Consider the following 22,987-nt stretch of genomic DNA (forward strand, 5'->3'; position numbering starts at 1 on the left):
AGTCTAGAACTGCGCCTATGAATTCTATTCTCTGGGTAGGTTCTAGAGTGGATTTGTCCTTGTTGAGTAGGATGCCCAACTCGTTGAATGTGTGCACTATTATGTGGACGTGAGCTTGAACTTGCTCCTTGGTGCGACCGCGTACCAGCCAGTCGTCTAGGTACGGGAACACCTGTATCCCTTGCCGACGAAGGTACGCTGCCACGACAGCCATACATTTCGTGAACACTCTTGGGGCCGAGGATAGGCCGAAGGGAAGGACTGCAAATTGGTAGTGCACCATGTTTACCACGAATCGCAGGAAGCGTCTGTGAGGTGGGTAAATTGAGATGTGAAAGTATGCGTCTTTCATGTCGAGGGCGGCGAACCAGTCTCCAGGATCGAGGGAAGGGATAATGGCCCCCAAAGAGACCATGCGGAACTTCAACTTTACTACGAATTTGTTGAGTCCGCGCAAGTCCAAGATGGGCCGCAGACCTCCTTTGGACTTGGGGATCAGGAAGTAACGGGAATAAAATCCCCTGCCCCTTAACTCTACTGGAACCTCCTCTATGGCCCCCATGGCCAGGAGCGTAGAAACCTCCTGAATAAGAAGTTGCTCGTGAGAAGGGTCCCTGAAGAGGGACGGGGAAGGGGGGTGGGAGGGGGGGATAGAAGAAAATTGGATAGCGTATCCCCTCTCCACCGTGCGGAGGACCCAACGGTCCGAAGTTATAAGGGACCAAGCACGGTGGAAGTGGGAGAGGCGATCCCGAAAGGAGGGGGTTGGATCCTGGGGGATGACTGGGGCGCCGTCCTCGACCGCACCTTCAAAAGTTCTGCCTGGGGCCTGAAGGTGGTCTAGGTGGCCCCTGGTTTTGGCCGGGTTGAGGGCCGGTCCACCTTCTTCTACCACCTCGCCCTCGCCTCCTGGCCGAGTCCTGTCTCTGGCGAGGTGGGGGGGGGGTAGAAGCGCTGAGGCTGCGGCCTAAATGGCCTGCGCTGAGGGCCCACAACATGCATCCCCAGGGAGCGCATGATTGTTCTCGAGTCCTTTAGGCTCTGCAGGCGAGAGTCCGTTTTGTCTGAGAACAATCCGTGTCCCTCAAAGGGGAGATCCTGTAGGGTTTGCTGCAGCTCCGGAGGCAAACCCGAGACCTGAAGCCAGGAGATCCTACGCATAGCGATACCCGAAGCCAGGGTCCTCGCAGCTGAGTCTGCTATGTCCAAGGAGGCCTGCAAGGAGGTCCGAGCCACCTTCTTGCCCTCCTCTACCATGGCTCCAAACTCTTCCCTGGACTCTTGGGGAATCAGCTCCTTAAACTTCCCCATAGAGTTCCAGGAGTTGAAACTGTAGCGGCTCAGCAGCGCCTGCTGGTTCGCTGCTCTAAGTTGTAGCCCTCCGGCTGAGTAAACCTTACGGCCAAACAAATCGAGCCGCTTAGCCTCTTTTGATTTAGGCGCTGCAGCCTGCTGGCCGTGGCGCTCTCGTGCGTTCACTGATTCCACCACCAGTGAACACGGTTGGGGGTGGGTATACAAGTACCCATAGTCCTTAGACGGGACAAAGTATTTTCTTTCCACCCCTCTCGCTGTGGGTGGGATAGAGGCAGGGGTCTGCCATATCGTATCCGCATTCATTTGAATCGTGCGGATCAGGGGTAACGCTACCCTCGATGGGGCATCCGCTCCAAGGATATTCACGATCGGGTCGTGAACCTCCACTATCTCCTCCGCCTGCAGGTCCATATTACGGGCCATCCTGCGCAGAAGATCCTGGTGAGCCCGAAGATCTATTGGAGGCGGGCCTGTGCACGATGTGCCCGCCACTGCCTCATCGGGAGAAGAAGAGGAAGATGCCTGCGGTGGAACAGGATCCAAGGGCTGGTCCTGGTCTCCCTGTTCCTGGGCTGGAGCATCACCTGTGCCTGGGTCCAGGGTGTCAGGTGGTGCGGACCCAGAGGCCTCCATGCCCCCTGGCGGAGGCCGAGAGATGGTGGACTCCGGGGCCCCTCTGACGGAGTGACCGGAGCGAGAGGTCGACGCAATTGGAGCCCCTTGCGCCTGATGGTACGCCCACGGGGTCCAGAACGACCAGTGAGATGGGCCATGAGCAGGGTCCTCTGCTACCTCCTGCCAATGGCCTATGTCCTGCTCCTCGGCTTGACCCTGAGGGGGGTATGCCGATCTCGATACTTCCTCAGAGGAGCGGGACACCGATCTCGATGGCCATGGCGGTGCCGAGTGCGTCGAGACGAATCCCGTGGGATGCGGTGCCGCACGGTGCCGGTCCGGGGATGTTCTATCTCCACGCGGTGCCGGCGATCGGTGCCGGGACCGCGACCGGTGCCGATGACCTCGTCGGTGCCGGGAGTCGGATCTGGACCTCGACGAGGACCTGGAGTATGCCCGGTGCCGGGAGCGGCCTCTCGACGTCGAGCGTCGACCGTAGCGGTGCCGAGAGCTACGTCTCGACGTTGATCGGTGCCGACGATCATATCGGTGCCGAGACGTAGAGCGGTGCCGCGAAGAAGATCTTGGCCGCGAGTACGACCGGTGCCGAGATGATATTCGGTGCCGGGACTGCGAGCGGCGTGGGGACCTGCTTCGGGACCTGGAGCGGTGCCGAGGTTCCAGTCCTTGTGGAGGGCGCATCAAGGCCGGTTTCCCCCTCGACTGGACCGGGCGAGTCAGCGGTGCAGTCGGTGCCGGTGGTTGAGGCGGTGCCGGCTCCGTGAGAGCTATTAAGTCTCTCGCCGCCGCGAAGGTCTCTGGAGTCGACGGTAGGCACTGTATCACCGCCGGCCTCGGTGGAGACGCTATCTGCACCGGACTCAACGGCTTCGGTGCCGGAGTCGACGGTGCTGGAGGCACCTGTTTCCTTTGCTCCACCGGCGGACGCGGCTCTACCCCCGGCACTGGGGGAGCTGGCGTCTTCGGCACGGACGTCCCCGTTTTATGGGCTTTTTTATGCCCCGGGGATAATGATCGGCGCCGAGGCACTGCTTGCGGTGCCGACGAGGTCCGGTGCCGGGGAGGCTTGTCTGACGCCACTCGCGTGGTCGTCAAAGCCGGTGCTGCCGGTGCACTGCGCACCGAGGTGCTAGGCGCCGGGGTCTGGCCCGTAGAGGGAGTGTCCGGGCTAAGTGCCGCCTCCATCAGGAGTTGCCTGAGCCGAAAGTCCCGCTCCTTCTTGGTCCTTGGCCTGAAGGCCTTACAGATCTTGCACTTATCTGTTTGGTGGGACTCTCCCAGGCACTTCAGACAGGAGTCGTGCGGGTCGCTCGTGGGCATAGGCTTCGCGCAGGAGGCGCACTGCTTGAAGCCGGGAGCGTTGGGCATGAGCCCGGCCCCGCGGCCGGGGAAGAAAGGGGGAGACGACCCCCTTAATCCCCTGAGCTACTTAGAACAACTATAACAACTTTTTTAAAAACTATTTAACTATTTAACTATAAACACTATAACTATAACTGCTAATAACCAACAAAGCTAGGGAGAGTGGAGAACAGCTAAGCAGCGCTCCACAGTTCCAACGACCGTCAGGGGCGGTAAGAAGGAACTGAGGGGGCGCCGGGTCGGCTGGGGTATATATTCAGCGCCATGAAGGCGCCACTCTAGGGGGCTCCACAGCCGACCCGCCGGTGTTGCTAGGGTAGAAAATCTTCCGACGATCGTGCACGCGGCGCGCACACACCTAATGGAATGGATATGAGCAAGCACTCGAAGAAGAATAATACTTGCCCACCTCACAGTGTGAGACTAAATTCACTGATGGTTGTAAAGCACTTTGATGGAAGTTGCTCTCGACAAACGGGCTAGGGTACATCTGGACCACTGCCCTCAGATGGATTTATTATGTATTTATTATATGTTGCTCATCACTACAATATGAGAAGGAAAGTCATACTCTGCGCCAAGAACTTACAGTCCAGAAGCCAGACACATAGTATTCTAAATAGAAAAATGGCCTCTATGTTCTGGGGCAGGGACAGTTCTTTTATGTTTGTACAGCACCTAGCACTCTCTTGGCACTATCAATAACAAATACTAAAGTAACAGAAGATTTACTGGGAAATCCAAGGGTGCAGATAACATGGAGTTTGATTTCTCCCTCTTTCCTGTAATGGTAATAAATTCACCACCTGTGGTTACTGGAGAGAATCAGAATTGCATAATTGTGAGTCAATGCCCATATACTACTAATGGAGATTCTCCTTTATGTCAAGTGGGAGGGGGCCTATGCTTTAGGAGGAGGAACTGGGTTCCATCCCTGCTGTTGCTGCAATGTAGCTTAAGGACACTGACGAAGCTCATAGGTGACGATTAATTTCTTAGGATGTTAGCAGCTGACCAGGCTGTCATGCACCTATTTGCTCCTTTCATTGGTGCAAGAGGTTGAGGGATGGAGCTAAGAGCCAAACCCCAGAGAAAGCAGACATGACAGACCCCCAATGGGGAGAAGGGGCAGGGACAGCAAAGGAAATGGAAGACAAGACCAAACTGTCAGTGGGCCAGGGCAGCGAAAAGGGCACTAACAGTCACGTGCCTGTGGTGACGCGGACATTCAGCATGAAACCCACATGTCAAAGTCTGTCCACCTGTCCCAGTCCTAAGCTAACCCTGGTGTTTGTTTATGGGAGGCTGCTCTGGGAGCAATTTCCCACATGGACATGGGCAGATTTCAGCTGCTGGGTTCACTCCAGGGGAAGAACCACTATGATGTAATGTTCTCTCTGACCCCATGTGTGGCCAGCTGTGCCAATCAGGTGTGTGTGTGTGGGGGGGGCAGGCTATAAGAGCATGCTCCTCTACTGATTTCCAGTCCTGGTGATGTATTCTCCCCAGGGCTTCTGTTTCGGAAATATTAGAGTCTGTCCAACAAGGGCTCCGCTGGTTGGAAGAACAGAGTTGGGGCTCTGGTGGTCACTGCTCAGTGGGGGAAACTGGTCTGAGAGGGAGTCCCTGTTTGCTGCTGGGGGCAGGGTGCCAGGCAGGGAGAAGTCCCCACTGCCCAGTTTCTATTCAAGTGCAGAAAAGATGGAGGGACTAGAGAACCCTCTCTAGTCTATGATCTGCCAAGGGCTTGTTACTGGGAGGATTTAGGCCAGGAAAAACACTCTCCTCTCCCTCTGCCCATTCAAACCGAGGGGGTTAGAACCAGAGTCCGCCTGGGACAGAAGGTCATGCCACGGGAGGCTGGCCCCAGGCTTCCATTCAGGTGGATGGGAGAGGCAGCCTCTTCCCCTGGCTTTGCCGCGGCACAGCTCGATGCCACTGCATACTGCCGATTTAGTACAATGCCAAGCCCTGGAGAATCATCCAGGAACTCAGAGAGATGCCACACACGTGAAACCTGATCGAGAGGAGTGCTTTTTAGTCAGACGGCTTAACGTTTACACTGCTGTGCTGTTAACACCTACCACTCACATGCAGGAGAAGCATTAGGGAGAAAAGATGTCATTGTTAAAGATTCAACACCCCAAAAAAACCAGCAGGGAAAACCCCCGCCACTTGTGTGCGTATGGTAGGAAATGGACTTTCTGGCTCTCTTTATATCCCGCAAGGGGCATTAACCCATTTATTCCCCTTTGCAGCTCACATTTAATAGGGGTTAGTCTGCTTTTGTAGTGCAGTGAGCCTGGGTCCCCTTTGTGCCTGACGCCCCCATCTCAGCCTGATGAGCGCACACAGAGCTTTTCCTGATAAACGCTCACCACACTTCGGCTCTTGGCATCCCCAATAGTAGTGCATGGATTGTTGTCAAACAATGACATGCTGCTTCCTGTGCTCTGTTCTGCTGCATGTATTTCAGTGAATTTAGCTCAGGCAAGCAACAGGAACTGCTTGGTCTACGGGTTACAGCGGATGATATAAAGAGGAGGAACGTTTGTAACTGGCTACAGCAACACAGCCGTCCTTGCACACAGTCAGCCTTCCTCTGGTCCTTTGCTCAGTGATGGTGCTCCTGTTCCAACTGGTATTTAGCAGCCTCTCAGGACACACTCAGCCAACATTTGTCCAGTCAGCAGCTATTGAGTTGCTAGGTTCAGGACATTTAGTTCAGGGTAAGGAAAGTCACCTGTTTACAGAACTCCAAGATGCTCCATCTTGATTATTCACCTGTGTCCACAACAGCGCCAAAGACATCCAAAAATGTTAACACAATTGCACCAAGCATGTTGTGTGAAGGGGATGCAGTGACTCAGATCTCTGTGCACAATGTAGCCCAGGTTTTCCTGGTGCTGCCCCGTGTTACAGGAGCTGGGCAAGAAGCTGTTGCTCTCATGAAGGAGGAGGAGAGGTTTGTGCGCATCAGAGATATTTACACACCTATGCTTGCTCTCCACCTCCTAAACATTCATTGTGGCTGGTAATCTGGAAAATGGAAGTGTTTGTCGGACAGGGGATTGGAATGGTTGGGACTTGGAATTTATTTTACGAAGGACCATGGCAAGGATGGCTCAGAATAGAAAGGCCAACCTGATGCACTGTGAAACGGGCATTTAGTTTCCTCGCGGTGCTCGTTCTGTTCATTGAACTCAGCGCTGATAAGCAGCACGAGCCTGGAAGATTAAATGTCCTGAGATTTCTCCATCGGAACAGGCACTCTGTGGGCAGCAGCAATGCCAGCTTCCTGCAAGCTGCCTTGCACATTGTGCCTGAACTACATCCTGCTAGGCTGCCTCCACACTGGCACAAATCAGTGTCACACCTGTAACCATCCCCCAGTGGAAGTAGTAATGCAAACAGGGCACTAGTGACCGCTTACAGGGGCACTGGAACAATTTTTATAATGGGGGTGCTGAGAGCCATTGAACCAAACTGTAAACCCTGTAGGTAACGGAAACCACTTCAAGCCCAGGGGTTTGGCAGCACCCCAAGTTCCAGCACCTATGACCGCCTAGGCTAAACCAGAGTAAACCTCAGCTGTAGACAAGAAAAAACACCATCTGACTGGGGGGGGGGGGGGGGAGTGAGAGGGGAGAGGAGGGAAAGGGGGACCTTGTCCCCGTGTGAAATGTGGGTAAGCGTCACAAGTGCAAAACACAGCAGGTTTGCAGTAGTGCAGCTCCACCTGTTGCTAGCTGGTGATTGCAGAAATAGGGACTAATTCCCAATAAAGCCGTGGCCTGTTATCTAACCTGGAGAGCTGAAACAGTGGTGAATTACGCAGCTGATTTTTCCTGGTGTAGACAAAGTGCTAGAGATGAGGAGAGGGGATTTGTGCCTTTTTGCCGCATTCAGTCCTTGGCCTCCTTACTGAGACTGCCAACAAGGGGCTCCTTTGTGGCAGTTTTGATTAGTTTGGAGACACAGACATGTGTCCACTAGGAACACTGAGGGCCACAGACTCATTCAGTGTAGATCCCCAAACTGCATCATATGGTAGCTTTTGAATACTATGGACCTAAATTAGATTTCAAAGGAGTCATCATTGCTTGTTTCCAAGCTAACCAGTTCCCTGAAGCTAAACATTTTCAGGGAAAGGCTCCCACAGACAGATGACTTTTACGAAGTCCTCTCCCAGCAAAGTTACTAAGGCCCAGACCCTCAAAGGTATTCAGGTACCTAACGTCCATTGATTTCAATGCCCATGGGACTTAGGTGTCTTTAAGGTTCTGGGCTTAAAGGCACAATCCTGCACCACTGAAATCAATGGGCGTTTTATCGCTGACTACATTGGGAGCAGGAGCAGGCTCTAACTTTTTAACATGTGACAATAACAATTCTAAAATAACATCTTAAACAGCAGGAAGGCACAAAAATAAAAGTTTTATTTTATTGAAACAAACCTTATTAAAAATAAGTTAGCATGGTTTGTGTTTAGATCAGTTATCTAGAGACACTTGAAACTTGTGATTTTTTAAAATGAGAAATGACTACATAAATTAATAAAAATAAGAAAAATAATTTGCCCACAAAATTCCATACTTGCTAGCAAAACAGTCTTGCATAGATAATTTATTTTACAGTATCTGTACATTTTACTTACAATCTACCCAACCCATATAAAAATAAGCCTTACTTCAGCATTCAAGGCAACGGATTTGTCTTACAAATCAACGTGTTTTTAAAAAAGGTCATTAGCATACAAAACAAGGACTGTAGCTTCCCAAGTCTGGGTTGTCTGTGCACATTTGAATGGAGACTGCAATTGTGTGTCTTGTTGCAGAGGATTCTAATGTACTTTTTCTCCAGGGAAAAAATAAACAGATATTTCATTTTTCTTAAAACTGAAACAGCTTCTAACTTTCCCCCGTGTGTCAAGAAAAAGTAGTTTGTCCAAACAACTGGAAGTTCCATTACCTAGCAGGCAAAAAAGCGTGATTAGAAGAATTTCCCACAGATGGGGCTTCCCAGAGATCAGATGACAATGTTCAGGTTACTAAAGTCAGTCAGTGCCTTTCTCCAGAGATCTGATCTTGCAAGATGCACAGCACCCTCAACTTCCAACAGACCCATGGGAATAGAGGATACTCCGCATCTAAGCTTCCCTGTTTGACGTGGGTAGTTAACTCCCATTTAAAATGAGGAGCAATTACACACATTAAATCAATGAGAGTGGAATTTACTTCTCTTATTTCTCTTTTAGGCGAGTGGGTTCTATGCTAACCTGGTGGGGGTGGGTAGGATGACATTCTTTTGAAGTCAGAAGAGTTAAAGTCATTCCCTCTCCCCCTCCTATTGAAAGCATCAGAGTTTCCCCAAAATGTAGAGCATGAGCACTAACGCAGTTCCTCTCTACACAGCCACTCTGCATACTTCTGCTATTCCTTTTTGGACAACTGTGCAGAAAATATCCTGGCGATTCTTTTTGTTTCTTCTTCTGGCAGATCAGCTGACGTCAGGTTTGGTTTGTGACGGTTCTGCCTTCGATAGGGAATCCTCCCAGCCGCGGCACCATTTCCGGTCTAAGGAAGAGACAGTGACATAATATGAGACACCACTTAGAACTTACACAGCAGCGCTTTACTGACCACGAGGAAGCAAAGCAATGCTTCTGGGAAGTGCATGGCTGATGCTTGGAAATCCAAAGAGATTATCTTTCCTGCTCTTCTTGCTTCCATGAAGGATATAACCTACTGGACGGGCTGTATTTTCCATTGATCTCTCATTCTCCTTTAAGTGATTTTCCTCATGTTCCACACACCAACAAGCATAATGGCTCAGTATGGCTGACAGGAGCCCCAAGTTAATTATGTTCCTGTAGCTTCTTAAAAAGCTTTGAACACCTCCCTTTCTCCCTCCCCCACAAAAACGATTAACTTTAAAGGGACACTCTCAGGTTAAAAATCTATTTTAAAGAAGCTTCCTCACCTTTGTTACTAACATCTTAGATTATAAAATCTGATTTTTTTTAAATTAGTCACATTTTCTCTATTGCTGTTGCTTGCTTACTTTCTGCATTTCTCTATGTTTAGTCAATTTCACTTTACAGCTCTCACATATTAACATGGTGCTGCACTATCTGGGTTGGAAACAGTATCTGGGGAGCGAATAAGGGAATGTATTTGTTTTAAAAATGCTGTAGACACTGGGATTAAAAAGAAATGGAAACATTTCTATGGTTTCTCAACAGGGGGCCAAATGTGAGCTGTCAGTGCCCCACTTCAACGGCTTGAGTTATTAGATTCTTTAGGAAGATGGCTTAGCTCGTGTGTGTGTTAATATCACATCCAGGTAGTGATGGATGACTGCTTAGACGACACAGCACCAAGGATTTTACTGGGGACAGCAACCCTGTAAGAGGGTGGAGGATCCACTAGATGGGGGTTTATTAGGTCTTTCCCATCTCTAATTTCGAGGATTCTCAAAAATCCACTTGTTCTCCTTTCAGGAGTGCTGGAACAATTTGTATAGTGAGGGAGCTGAGAGCCATTGAACCAAACTATAGATTCTGGATATAATGGAAACCACTTCAAGCCAGAGGGTGCGGCACCACCCCTAGTTCCAGCACCTATGTCTCCTTTGGAACGAAGGCCACCTGTGAGCTGCATTCAAGCTGTCCACTCATGGATCCTAAGAACAAGTGTCCTCTCCAGATCTTGGACCCTTCTCAAAGTATTTGTTCTCTGAATGTTCCACTTACAATATTTGGTCTCCAAGTACTACACATTGTCCTCTCCATGATCAGTAATACACTCTAACAAAACTCCTTACCCACTTTATTCTTTTCTCACGTTGGAAGCAATGGTCCCCCCATGTTTTCAACTCAAACGGATAGGTTTTTTTGTAAACATCTTCAGCTTATACAGCATCTCCACTTGCCAAATGTCTGCTTATCTCTGTGCACCAGCAACTGTTCCTTTAGGTCAGCACAGGGTAACTGTATTTGGCAACTAACTGCTGTGGGGGTAGGGAGGACCCGCCCCAAAGGCCTATTTGTTTCTTAACCCGGTTTTTGAAAACGACTTCACAATGGAACTGTCTATTCCTCCCTGCCCAAAATGATTTAGGGTCCCCCCACAAAATATTTCAGGAGTCAAAGCTGGGCCTAAAAGTAGATACGAGCCTGAGCTACAAAATGCAGATATCAAGTATCAGGGGGTAGCCGTGTTAGTCTGTATCTACAAAAACAACAAGGAGTCTGGTGGCACCTTAAAGACTAACAGATTTATTTGGGCATAAGCTTTCGTGAGTAAAAAGAAGTGAGGTTTTTACTCACGAAAGCTTATGCCCAAATAAATCTGTTAGTCTTTAAGGTGCCACCAGACTCCTTGTTGTTTTTGAAAATTCAGATATGGATTTTAACTCTCAGAAGTTTGTGGATGGCACATCTGTGGGTTCAGGTCTCTCTCTATGCAAAACCCTCTGCTATTGAAGTCAGTGGCGTGATGCCAGATGGTCCAGACTCTAAAAACTAGCATTATAACCCCTAGACACACCCGCTATACGTCCTTTCCTGTAGTCAGACCTTTCCACACAGAAATTAGTCTAGTAACAGAGACCTTCAAAGTTTGAAAAAACTCTTTAGACATAAAATGCATATTCATTTACATTATTTTAAAAAGCAGCATACATTAAAACCCAGGATTAACACTGACCACTCTGAGACCTTCCTCCTCCACTCAGCCCCACTATACACAGAGAAAAGCTGAACACCAGCAGAGGGACTTAGGAAAACTCTCTCTCTCCAGTAAGTTCAGAACCAGGCCAATTCTGGCAACCACAGAGATATAAGAGATCAGAGTTTGTCCACTACTGAACATTAAGAATTGGAAGTAAGACTGAGTGTTTTAGGAGCACACAGCTTGGCATAAACTGCACTTCGCTTAACACCGGTTGTAGACTTATACTTTAAGCACAGACCAGCCTGTCTGACCTTTCACCCACATAGCTGGGCTGTCTCTCTTGAGCAAGCCTTCGCAGACTTAGTCACAGCAGATCTCTCTTGAAAGGTCAAGGTGTCCTAAGGTGCTCAGCTCTCCCCAGAGGCAGACAGTATCGGGGGGGCCTTATCTGCCCACTCCCCTCCTCAAGATGTATCGTTTTATGGGGGAAACGGTTCATTTAAGAACAGGTGGATTAATGGCTTATCTTATTTGGTTACTTACACTTCAGACACAGCATCACAGACCACTGACTATTCAGCGCTGCAGTAGTTCTGCTTTGTATGAGCTTTGTATGAAAACAATCCATGAAGAAAAAAAACAGCCCTTTTCCTCAGCCCATTTCTTTGTGCCACCCTTACCAGGCCACTTGCGTCTGACGAAGTGGGCATTCACCCACGAAAGCTTATGCTCCAATACTTCTGTTAGTCTTAAAGGTGCCACAGGACCCTCTGTTGCTTTTTACAGATTTAGGCCTGGTCCACACTAACCCCCCACTTCGAACTAAGATACGCAACTTCAGCTACGTGAATAACTTACCGCGGGTCCAGATGCGGCAGGCAGGCTCCCCTGTCGATGCCGCGTAGTCCTCTCGCCGAGCAGGAGTACCGGCGTCGATGGCGAGCACTTCCGGGATCGATCCCAGAAGATCGATTGCTTACCGCTGGACCCGGAGGTAAGTATAGACCTACCTTCAGACTAACACAGCTACCCCTCTGATCCTTACCAGGATGTCAGCCTCCTGTTCTCAGGCCTTGCTACCTTTACACCCAGTGCCTAAGGCAACCCCATTCTAACACTGCTGAAGCACAACACTGTTAAGAAGGTTACTTTTGTGTTCCACGTAGAGATGAGAACAAGATGTTATAACCACATTAAAAGACTAGGGCCAAGATTTTCAAAAACAGATTTCTAAAGAAGTGACCTGATTTGCGGAAAGGCTGAGCACCGAGCAGCTTCCACTGAGCCAGGTGTGGGATAGCTGTCCAGATTGCACCGAAACAAACACAGCTTGGCGGTGTGGAACCACACACTTTCTGCACACACAGCTGTATGGTTAAAAAAACCTGTTATGTGACACAATGTGAATTCTTTTATTGCAACCAGTGAACATAAGAACGGCCATACTGCGTCAGACCAGTGCTCCATCTAGCCCAGTATCTTGTCTTCCGACAGTGGCAGGTGCCAGATTCTTCAGAGGGAATTAACAGAACAGGGCAATTATCGAGTGATCCATTCTCTGTCATCCAGTTCCAGCGTCTGAAAGCAGAAGGTTTAGAAACACCCGGAACATGGGGTTGAGCCCCTGACCATCTTGGCTAATAGCCATCGATGGACCTATCCTCCAGGAATTTATCTATTTCTTTTTTGACACAGTTATACTTTTGGCTTTCACAATATCCCCTAGCAATGAGTTCCAAAGGCTGACTGAGCATTGTCTGAAGCAGGGCCGGCTCTGGCTTTTTTGCCGCCCCAAGCAAAAAAAAAAAAAAAACCCCCCCCCCCCCCCCCCCACACACACACACACCCCTGCGGGGCGGCCGGAGCAGCAAAGCAAAAAAAAACAAACAAACAAAAAAACAAAACTGCAGGGCGGCCGTTGCACCAAATCAGAACATTTACTCTGCAGGGGACCAGTGTCAGGTAATAATGCTACAGGCCTGCAAAACCTTCTAATGATGTCCTCTTTAAACATACTGAAGAATACATCTTCAAAGGGGTGATAGATTATATCTGCTAATATAGTTCCAATGGGATTTCCTAAATGTAAACAGAAGTTGGAAGAAACTGATTGCAGGGCTGGCAACAACAGAAGCTTAGAAACCTGTCGAGTAATATGCTTACCACCCATATACAGCTTCCTGTCTGCTCTCTGTCCCTCTCAAGGTTGCTCAAAGATCAAATCAGCAGCTTATTCGCCTCACTCTCCTCCCCCTGCCAAGTGTCTGTGAAACAGCTGAAACATTAATACTGGCTGGAGAAACAGTAACCAGTTCGAACTGGCTCTGCGCTAACTCTTTCGACCTATGCACACGGTTAGTAAGCAAGCAAGTCATCTTGAAAATGTAAAACGGGAAGCGTAAGTGGTGCTGATAAATAGCTTTCCCTCTCTCAGTGCACAAAACTGCTCTGACTGCAGATTAATTTCTTACCACAAAAGTTACATATTAGAAAAGTGTTAAGTATCTTTCTCAAAAATAGCTCGTCAGGATGTCACCCTACCCCACTCCTATAAATTAGTTCGATCAGATCATACAGGTCCTTCAGCTATTATTAAAGAACCCAAGGCAATCTGGGGTATTAACTCTACTGTCCTGCCCAAATTCCAACTTGGATAACTATGCTGTGCTTCCCTAAATTTCTTCTGTAGTTACAAGTGGATTCAGTATTGTCCACTTCTTGTTCTAAACTGTAATGTTACTGTGGGCTATTTGACATCTGGCCTGTTTCTAACCTAGAGGTATCTGCATTTCAGGGGTGGGTATAATGATCTTTTATATATAGTTTGTACATCACTTTACATTGTGAAGTGCTTATGGAACCTTCAGAATGAAAGGAACTAGATGTAAGATTATTAAAGAAGTGGATTTATACTGTACTAATGGCAATGGGTTTTTCTAGTGAATTCTCAAGCCAAGGCTCCGATTCCACATTACTGAATATGTTGTGTTGTCGGCCATATTGGTAACAAATAAGTAAGATTTGAGTAGAGGCTTCATGAGAATATTTCTCTTTAAACCTTCTCAAATCTTATCCCATTTGTTCCCTATATCGCCTCTAATTTATATTTATTTTAAGAAGTGTCAGAATGATAACAGTCCCATTTAATACTCTGCCATTCCACTTCTTATAATGAATTTGACATGCTCCGTCTGTGGATCTGGTATGTACAGAACTTCTATTTCTATTGCATTTACCTTTCTACTTTGGGATCTCCCCTCCCTTAAAATGCTGCAACTCCTCAGCCAGCACTCCTGCTGCCTGATGTACTCCTTGTATTAACTCCAAAGCTGCAAAAAGCCTGGTAATAACGCAACCAGATTAAGAGGGGATACGATCAGAGTTAACAAAATAATGAATAGTATAGAGAAGGTAGATTGGGAGCTTCTGTTCTATCTCTCAGCAAAAAGAAAAAAAACTGCATTCAATGAAACTGAAAGATGGCAAATTCAAAACTGATGTTTCAAACGATGTGTGATTAGACTGTGGAACTCATTGCCACTAGATGTTGAGGCCAAGAGTGTAGCAAGATTCCAAGGAGGCCTGGACATCTATATTGATAAGAATATCTAGAGCTATAATTGTGCTAACAAACATTTTGGAAGGGATGTCAAACCTCATGCATCAGCATTTAAGCCAATCTAATTATTAGGGACCAGGATGAGACCTTCATGGGGAGCATGTTATCCTACATTTGCCTGCTGTAGGGTTTCTGGAGCCTTCTTCTGAAGTGTCTGGTGTTGGCCACCATTGGAGACAAGATACTGGACTAGCTGAACTGTGGGTCTGATCCAGTACAGAAACTCAGAGTCAAAGTTTAACGTCAGAAGGACCACCAGGTCAGCTAGTCTGACCTCCTGCATATCACAGGCCACTAACCACCACCCAGCATCTGCGCACCAAAACCAACAACCAGAATTATACCCAAGTATTGCAGCCCTCAGGAGACTAAACTATTGTGTGCCATAGGCGGAGAACAGGAGGAACCAAGAGGCACCAATATCCAAAGCCCCTGCAATGGCATGGAATTGATTAAATGAGATCTATGCAGATGTTCCCAGCAAGTGACTTGTGTCCCAGGTTGTGGAGGAAGGCAAAAAATCCTATGTTCCCTTTGTGTAACCTGGGATCTGGTAGCAGGGGGCTGTGTAAATCTGCCTGTTCAAGAAGTCCTTGCATCCCCACCTAATGGACCATTTCTCCTCCCTCACTGTGCCCAAGTGAGAGGAATCAGCTGAGCACCCCGAAAAACTCAGTTAATACTGCTCTTTATCAACAGAAGCCAATGTAGGACCATGTGAGGTTAACTCTAATTTGCTCCCAGATCTGAGCCTGCTTCTTAGCATCTGTGGCATTCCCAGTGGGACATCAACCCATCCCCGTGTCACGTTCCAGTGAAACAGTATTACTGTGTAAAAACAAAGATTTTCATAATAGTTCTCCCTACAGATGTTAACTCTTGTCCATATTCTCTGTTGACCTAAATGGCCAGGCCTTCAGAAATGTATTCCCTTACTCAGCTTTAGAACTTGTTCTGTAGCTGAAAGAGAGCATCAGGTATATAGTCTCTGCCTTAAAAAAAAATATCGAGACTACGGAATTCCATCCACTTGGTGTTAAAGGATTTTTAGCTTTCTACTGTGTTTGCCATTTTTGTGAGCACATTACAACTGATGCAGGTCAGTTTAGTAATCTCAAACATACGAACTCATATCTTGTACTTAAGCAACAAATATAGCCAGCTCCCACTGAAGCCAACAGGCATTTTGCCACTGACCTTTGCTGGGAGCAGGATCTCACCCTAAGGCAGGATAGTATACCTTGGGTAATGTTATAAAGGCATGAGAGGATATGATTATCTTGAAATCAGTTACCTGGAATGCCTCATTGCTATTATGCAACAGACTTTACACTTTAGATCTGTTCATTTCTTGGATGCAACAGAAATGGCTGACTGAAAAGTCACTAGTTTCGCCCAAAGTTCTAGTCATTCCATTATTATAGCTTTTATGATAGTGACAGTTGTTACAATTACAGTGGGACTTTGATTACAACCCTGTTTTCACATTCTCAACATTCTGAAAAACTCTCCTTTGGGGCTGAAGATTTCCATTTTAGAGCTCAGCCCTGAAGTAATTTTTTTTTTTTAGAAAGTGAATTAGTTTTTAAATTCTTTGTTAAATGATTAAAGAGTGTAGAGAAAATTATTTAAATACTTTTTTTTGCTTAAAAGTAACCCAAAGACCACTGGAAAAACCTTACTCTGGCATGCAAATAGACCTTACAAGTTACCCTGTGATGCTTGCAGACCACTCATGAATGTGAGTACCAACCTCAGGGCAGACTGTTACATACCAGGGCACAAACCACTCCAGACAGCTTGACACATGCATCCAACATGTAGCCCAACATGTAACTGTTACGTTTGCAACATCTGTGTGTGACCTGAAGTGAAAGACAGGTCACAAACTGGCCTTTCAACTCAAATGTCATCACCTAGGGGAGGTAGCTGCCTCAGCAGAAAAATACAGTACAAGATGCCACAAATCTGCTGTTACAAATCACAAAAAAACGCTATTCTTGGTCACATTTAGGACAAGTCATTAATAGACTAAAACTGCCCAAAAGAGCACACAACTCAGAGCTGAAGAATGACAGAAATCATATGTAGGCTGACGGCTCCCTATTGGGCTATGAATCAGTGGTGATTAACTTGTGTGTTTCTGAGAGTATATGGACTATATTATGCTTGTAAAACAGGCCACAGATATGTGAATTTCAGAGAGATGTACGTAAACTACTGCTGGGTAGGGCACACTATGCCCTTTTTGAGATGTGTCAGATACATGTATCTGTACTAATGCCCCTTTTGGAGGGCACACATCCTGCCATAGGTACAGCTGTGGTGCAGAGATGGCTGCTGGTGCTCTCAGACGAAGTTGTTCTATTTTTGTTGATATACATTTGCAGATCTGACTCAAACCCTAAGAAATGAAGGGCACAGGAAAGATGTTCTCAACTCACATAATATACTGGAAGTTTGAGTATTAGGCTAAGCAGGGTGGTTTAGCTTCATTGTACTTTCGGGGATAAGCGTACAGACAAGGTATCTACTTTTATAGCTAGCTCTGCACAAAAATATTTACTGTTTAAAATATATTAGTGCCTCGCAACGAGTACTGCATTTAGTGAAACATACTGTACCAATGTGGCATTTTTATGATGAACCTCTGACATCAAAAATTGTGACTCCTCTTTAAAAACAATTTTAACGTCCTGCATACTTTCCAGAACACACACTTGAAACCACACCGTGTTTACTCCATTCCTAGCCAGAGAAACTGTCTGTGCCAATTCAGTTCATGGCCTGAAAGTTGGTTGACACCTGCTCTGGTTTCCTCTTTCCAGGTCTCTGAGCCAATAAAATCACACATGATCTATGAATACCTGATGCACAGCCTTATTAGAGTACATCTTTAATCCACAAAACAGTAAGAGGAAAGAGGCTCATGTATAAAAAGATCATGCTTTGATTATCCTTTTATAGAAATGGCAATGATTTTCCAGGACACTGCAGACGAACTCAGGATTATGTAATGACTGTGTGCCAGGGATACAAGTAAAGTGGACAGTCTTATGAACATCATCTTGAGGCTCAGGCTGTTTAAATGTCAAAGGAGTCTGGGTAACAGAGAGAACTTTGAAAACATTGCATACCTGGGTGCAGTGAGTTTGTTTGGCAGCTGATTTTATTCTTGCATTAATAAAAGCGTGAAAACAGTTCTAGGCTGCACAATTACATGTTCCGAAAAGTGACATTGCACCTACTTTTGGTGCCTGTGCAGTAGAAGGTTTGTGTGAAGCCATGAGGCTTGCTGTGTGTTATGCCTTCTAAATTCAGATTGATTAAAATCATCTGCATGGACTGTAGAGCAACCCTTTCTTCTCTTTCTTTCTGAGCATCCTTTCCTTGGCAACAAGGGAAAGAATTTACATTTCTTTCCAATACACTATGATGACAATTTTGACAAGTATAAGTTCCCTAGCCCAGGTTCTCTAAATATCTTGAACATAGGAAAATAAGTCCCTAGTTGAAGAGAAGTGGGGGCAGGAAGTGGTAACTGGTATGGAAGCAATAAACTAGGAATAATCATAAGAGGCAAGAAAGGCTGATTGTATTATTGCTAAGGAGTTCCAGCCTCGTAATGAATACGAATCTAATATCTTGAGGGTCTGGCAAGAGACACAAGAGGCTGTCCCATGATATAAGGGGGCTACTTCCAATTTGCTTTGATTGTAAATTGGCTTAGAATGTGAATGGAAAAGATATATCCTGGGTAGAATGCTGCTTTCAGTATAAAATATCTATCCTGTTGGGACATTCTTGGAGGCAAGAAAAGACGGTTACTCACCGTTGTAACTGTTGTTCTTCGAGATGTGTTGCTCATATCCATTCCAATCAGGTGTGCGCGCGCCGCGTGCACGATCGTCAGAGAATTTTCTGCCCTAGCAACACCCGGCAGGTCGGCTGTGGAGCCCCCTAGAGTGGCGCCTTCATGGCACTGGATATATACCCCAGCCGACCCTGCGCCCCCTCAGTTCCTTCTTGCCGGCTACTCCGACAGTGGGGAAGGGGGGCGGGTTTGGAATGGATATGAGCAACACATCTCGAAGAACAACAGTTACAACGGTGAGTAACCGTCTTTTCTTCTTCGAGTGCTTGCTCATATCGATCCCAATCAGGTGACTCCCAAGCCTTACCTAGGTGGTGGGGTCGGAGTGAGACATTGCTGTGTGCAAAACTGCTGATCCGAATGCAGCATCGTCCCTGGACTGCTGTACCAGTGCATAGTGAGCTGCAAATGTGTGGACTGATGACCAAACTGCAGCTCTATAAATGTCCTGGATCGGGACTTGAGCAAGGAAAGCAGTCGAGGAAGCTTGGGCCCTCGTTGAGTGAGCGGTGAGGTGCGGCGTCGAGACACCGGCCAGGTCATAGCAAGTCCGAATGCAAGACGTGATCCAGGAGGACAGGCATTGTGAAGAGACCGGTAAGCCTTTCATCCGGTCGGCCACCGCAACGAAGAGTTGCGTCGTCTTTCTAAACTGCTTTGTGCGGTCAATATAGAAAGCCAGGGCCCTGCGTACGTCCAAAGAATGCAAACGCTGGTCTTGGCGAGTAGCATGTGGCTTAGGATGGAAGACTGGGAGAAATATATCCTGGTTCACGTGAAACGGTGAGACCACCTTGGGAAGAAAGGCAGGATGTGGGTGAAGCTGCACTTTGTCCTTATGGAAAACCGTGTATGGGGGCTCGGACGTAAGCACCCTAAGTTCAGAAACGCGCCTTGCTGAGGTGATGGCTACAAGGAAGGCTGTCTTCCAGGATAGGTACAGGAGTGAACAGGTAGCCAGTGGCTCGAATGGGGGCCCTGTGAGCTTGGAGAGAACCAGGTTGAGATCCCACGTCGGAACGGGCTGACGTTGTTGTGGGTACATCCGGTCTAAGCCCTTGAGAAATCTAACGACCATCGGGTTAGAGAATACCGAGGAAGCGAGTTCCCCTGGGTGGAAGGCCGATATAGCGGCCAGGTGAACCCTAATTGAAGATATCGCCAAGCCCTGCTGTTTTAGGGATAGGAGATATTCCAATATGAGAGGAATAGGCGCCTGTAACGGGGACGTGGCTCATTGTTCGCACCAACAGGAGAACCGCTTCCACTTGGCCAAGTACGTGGTCCATGTCGAAGGCTTCCTACTGCCCAGCAGAATCTGCTGGACAGAGTGCGAGCATTGTCGCTCCGCCTGGTTCAGCCATGGAGCAACCACGCCGTGAGGTGGAGTGATTGTAGGTCGGGGTGACATAGTCGGCCGTGGTCCTGAGAGATGAGATCTGGACACAACGGAAGCGGGATCGGTGTTTGAACCGAGAGCTCCAACAGTGTGGTGTACCAGTGTTGCCTCGGCCACGCTGGAACGACTAGAATTACTTGTGCCTGGTCTCTGCGCAGTTTGAGCAGCACCTTGTGGACCAGAGGAAATGGAGGGAAAGCGTAAAACAGGTGGTCTTTCCAAGGTAGCAGAAACGCGTCCGACAGAGAGCCCAGAGCTCGCCCTTGTAGGGAGCAGAACGCGTGGCACTTCCTGTTGGCTCGAGATGCAAACAGGTCTACCTGGTGAAATCCCCACCTCTGGAAAACGGAATAGATGATGTCTGGACGAATTGACCACTCGTGCGTCTGAAAGGACCTGCTGAGTCGGTCCGCTAGTGTGTTCTGGACTCCAGGAAGAAACGATGCCGTGAGATGAATCGAGTGGGCGATGCAGAAGTCCCACAGGCGAATGGCCTCTTGGCATAGGAGAGACGACCAGGCTCCTCCTTGCTTGTTGATGTAAAACATGGCCATGGTGTTGTCGGTGAGAACTAACACAGAGCGGCCACGTAGAAGATTGAGAAATGCCTGGCAAGCCAGGCGCACCGCCATCAGCTCTCGAACATTGATGTGCAGGGCTAGTTGGGGTGCGGTCCACAGGCCCTGGGTATGGTGTTCTCCGAGATGGGCACCCCAACCCAGAGATGACGCGTCTGTGACCAGGTGCAGAGAGGGTTGTGGGGCGTGAAACGGCACTCCCTCGCAAACCACACTGTGATCCAACCACCAGGTGAGGGGGGTCAAGACCGAGTTCGGCACTGTGATCACCATGTTCAGGCTGTCCCGATACGGGCGGTATACCGATGATACCCAGGCCTGGAGTGGGCGAAGCTGAAGTCTGGCATGCCTGGTTACGACGTGCAAGAGGCCATGTGACCCAACAGGGCGAGGCACGTCCTCATTGTGGTCATCGGGAAGGTCCTGAGCCCTCGAATGAAGCTCGTGATGGTATGAAAGCGATTGTCTGGTAGAATAGCTTGTGCACGTTTGGAGTCTAGGACTGCCCCAATAAATTCTATCCTCTGGGTAGGCTCTAGAGTGGATTTCTCTTTGTTGAGTAAAATGCCCAACTCGTGAAATGTATGTACTATTATGTGGACGTGAGCTCGAACTTGTTCCCTGGTGCGACTGCGTACCAGCCAGTCGTCTAGGTACGGGAACACCTGTATCCCTTGCCGACGAAGGTATGCTGCCACGATAGCCATACATTTTGTGAACACTCTTGGGGCCGAGGATAGGCCGAAGGGAAGGACTGCAAATTGGTAGTGCACCTTGTTTACCACGAATCGCAGGAAGCGCCTGTGAGGCGGGTAGATTGCTATATGGAAGTATGCGTCTTTCATGTCGAGGGCGGCGAACCAGTCTCCAGGATCCAGGGAAGGGATAATGGTCCCCAATGAGACCATGCGGAACTTCAACTTTATTATGAATTTGCACGGTGGAAATGGGAGAGGCGATCCCGAAAGGAGGGGGCTAGATCCTGGGTGATGACTGGGGCGCCGTCCTTGACCGCACCTTCAAAAGTTCTGCCTAGGGCCTGAAGGTGGCCTAGGTGGCCCCTGGTTCTGACCGGGTTGAGGGCCGGTCAACCTTCTCCTACCACCTCGTCCCCGCCTTCTGGAAGAGTCCTGTCTCGGACGAGGCAGGGGGGGGGGGGGGTAGAACCTCTGAGGCTGGGGCCGAAATGGCCTGCGCTGGGGTCCCGGAACATGCATCCCCAGAGAGCGCATGATTGTTCTCGAGTCCTTGAGGCTCTGCAGTCGAGAGTCCATCTTGTCCGAGAACAACCCGTGTCCCTCAAAAGGTAAATCCTGCAGGGTTTGCTGCAGTTCCGGAGGCAAGCCCGAGACCTGGAGCCAGGAGACTCTCCGCATGGCGATACCTGAAGCCAGCGTCCTCGCAGCCGAGTCCGCTATATCCAAGGAGGCCTGTAAGGAGGTCTGTGCCACCTTCTTACCCTCCTCCACTAAGGTCCCAAACTCTTCCCTGGAGTCTTGGGGGACTAACTCCTTGAACTTCCCCATAGAGTTCCAGGAATTAAAGTTATAGCGGCTCAAGAGCGCCTGCTGGTTAGCCGCTCTAAGTTGCAGCCCTCCGGCTGAATATACCTTACGCCCAAACAAATCGAAGCGCTTAGTGTCCTTCGATTTGGGCGCTGCAGCCTGCTGACCGTGGCGCTCCCTTGCATTCACCGATGACACCACCAGTGAACACGGCTGGGGATGAGTGTATAAGTACTCATAGTCCTTTGAGGGGACGAAGTACTTTCTTTCCACCCCTCTGGCTGTGGGTGGAATAGAGGCAGGAGTTTGCCATATCGCAGTGGCATTAGCCTGGATCGTGCGAATCAAGGGCAATGCTACTCTGGATGGGGCATCCGTAGAGAGGATGTTTACAATGGGGTCCTGCACCTCCACTATCTCCTCTGCCTGTAGGTCCATATTACGTGCCACCCTACGTAATAGGTCCTGGTGTGCCCGAAGATCTATCGGGGGCGGACCTGTGGCCGTTGTGCCCGCCACCGCCTCATCTGGGGAAGATGAGGAGGATGCCTCAGGTGGCAAGGGATCTAAGGGCGGGTCCTGTTCCAATGAGCCCTGGAGCGGAGCGGAGCCTGACCCTGGGTCCAGGTCGTCAGGTGGTGCGGGCACGGGAGCCTCCATGCCCCCTGGGGGAGGGCGGGAGATGGTGGCTTCTGGAGCCCTATGCTCAGAGCGTATCGAGCGAGAGGCTGATGGTGGAGCCCCCTGCGCTTGGTAATACGCCCACGGGGTCCAGAACGACCAGTGTGTAAGTCCCTGAGCGGGATCCTCCGCTACCTCCTACCAGTGGCCCATGTCCGCCTCAGCGGCCTGTCCCTGAGGGGGGTACGCCGATCTCGAGGCCCCATCGGAGGAACGGGACACTGATCTCGAGGACCAGGGCGGTGCCGATCATGCCGAAATTAGCTCTGGATGGTACGGTGCCGCTCAGTGCCGCTCCGGAGATGACCGGTCCCTGTGCGGTGCCGGTGAGCGGTACCGA

General features: G+C 48.9%; 1 long non-coding RNA gene across 1 annotated transcript; it reads right to left on the reverse strand.

Annotated features, from left to right (window-relative positions):
* Window positions 1-7,733: 7,733 nt before the first annotated feature.
* LOC128831500 (uncharacterized) lies at window positions 7,734-13,650 on the reverse strand. The gene is made up of 2 exons (XR_008443816.1): window positions 13,155-13,650; window positions 7,734-8,891 (listed from the first exon to the last, which is right to left on the reverse strand). It is a non-coding gene; the product is annotated as an uncharacterized LOC128831500 (long non-coding RNA).
* Between the last annotated feature and the right edge of the window lie 9,337 nt (window positions 13,651-22,987).

This window comes from Malaclemys terrapin, chromosome 1, assembly GCF_027887155.1.
Source record: "Malaclemys terrapin pileata isolate rMalTer1 chromosome 1, rMalTer1.hap1, whole genome shotgun sequence".
In the NCBI taxonomy this organism is placed as follows: Eukaryota; Metazoa; Chordata; order Testudines; family Emydidae; genus Malaclemys; species Malaclemys terrapin.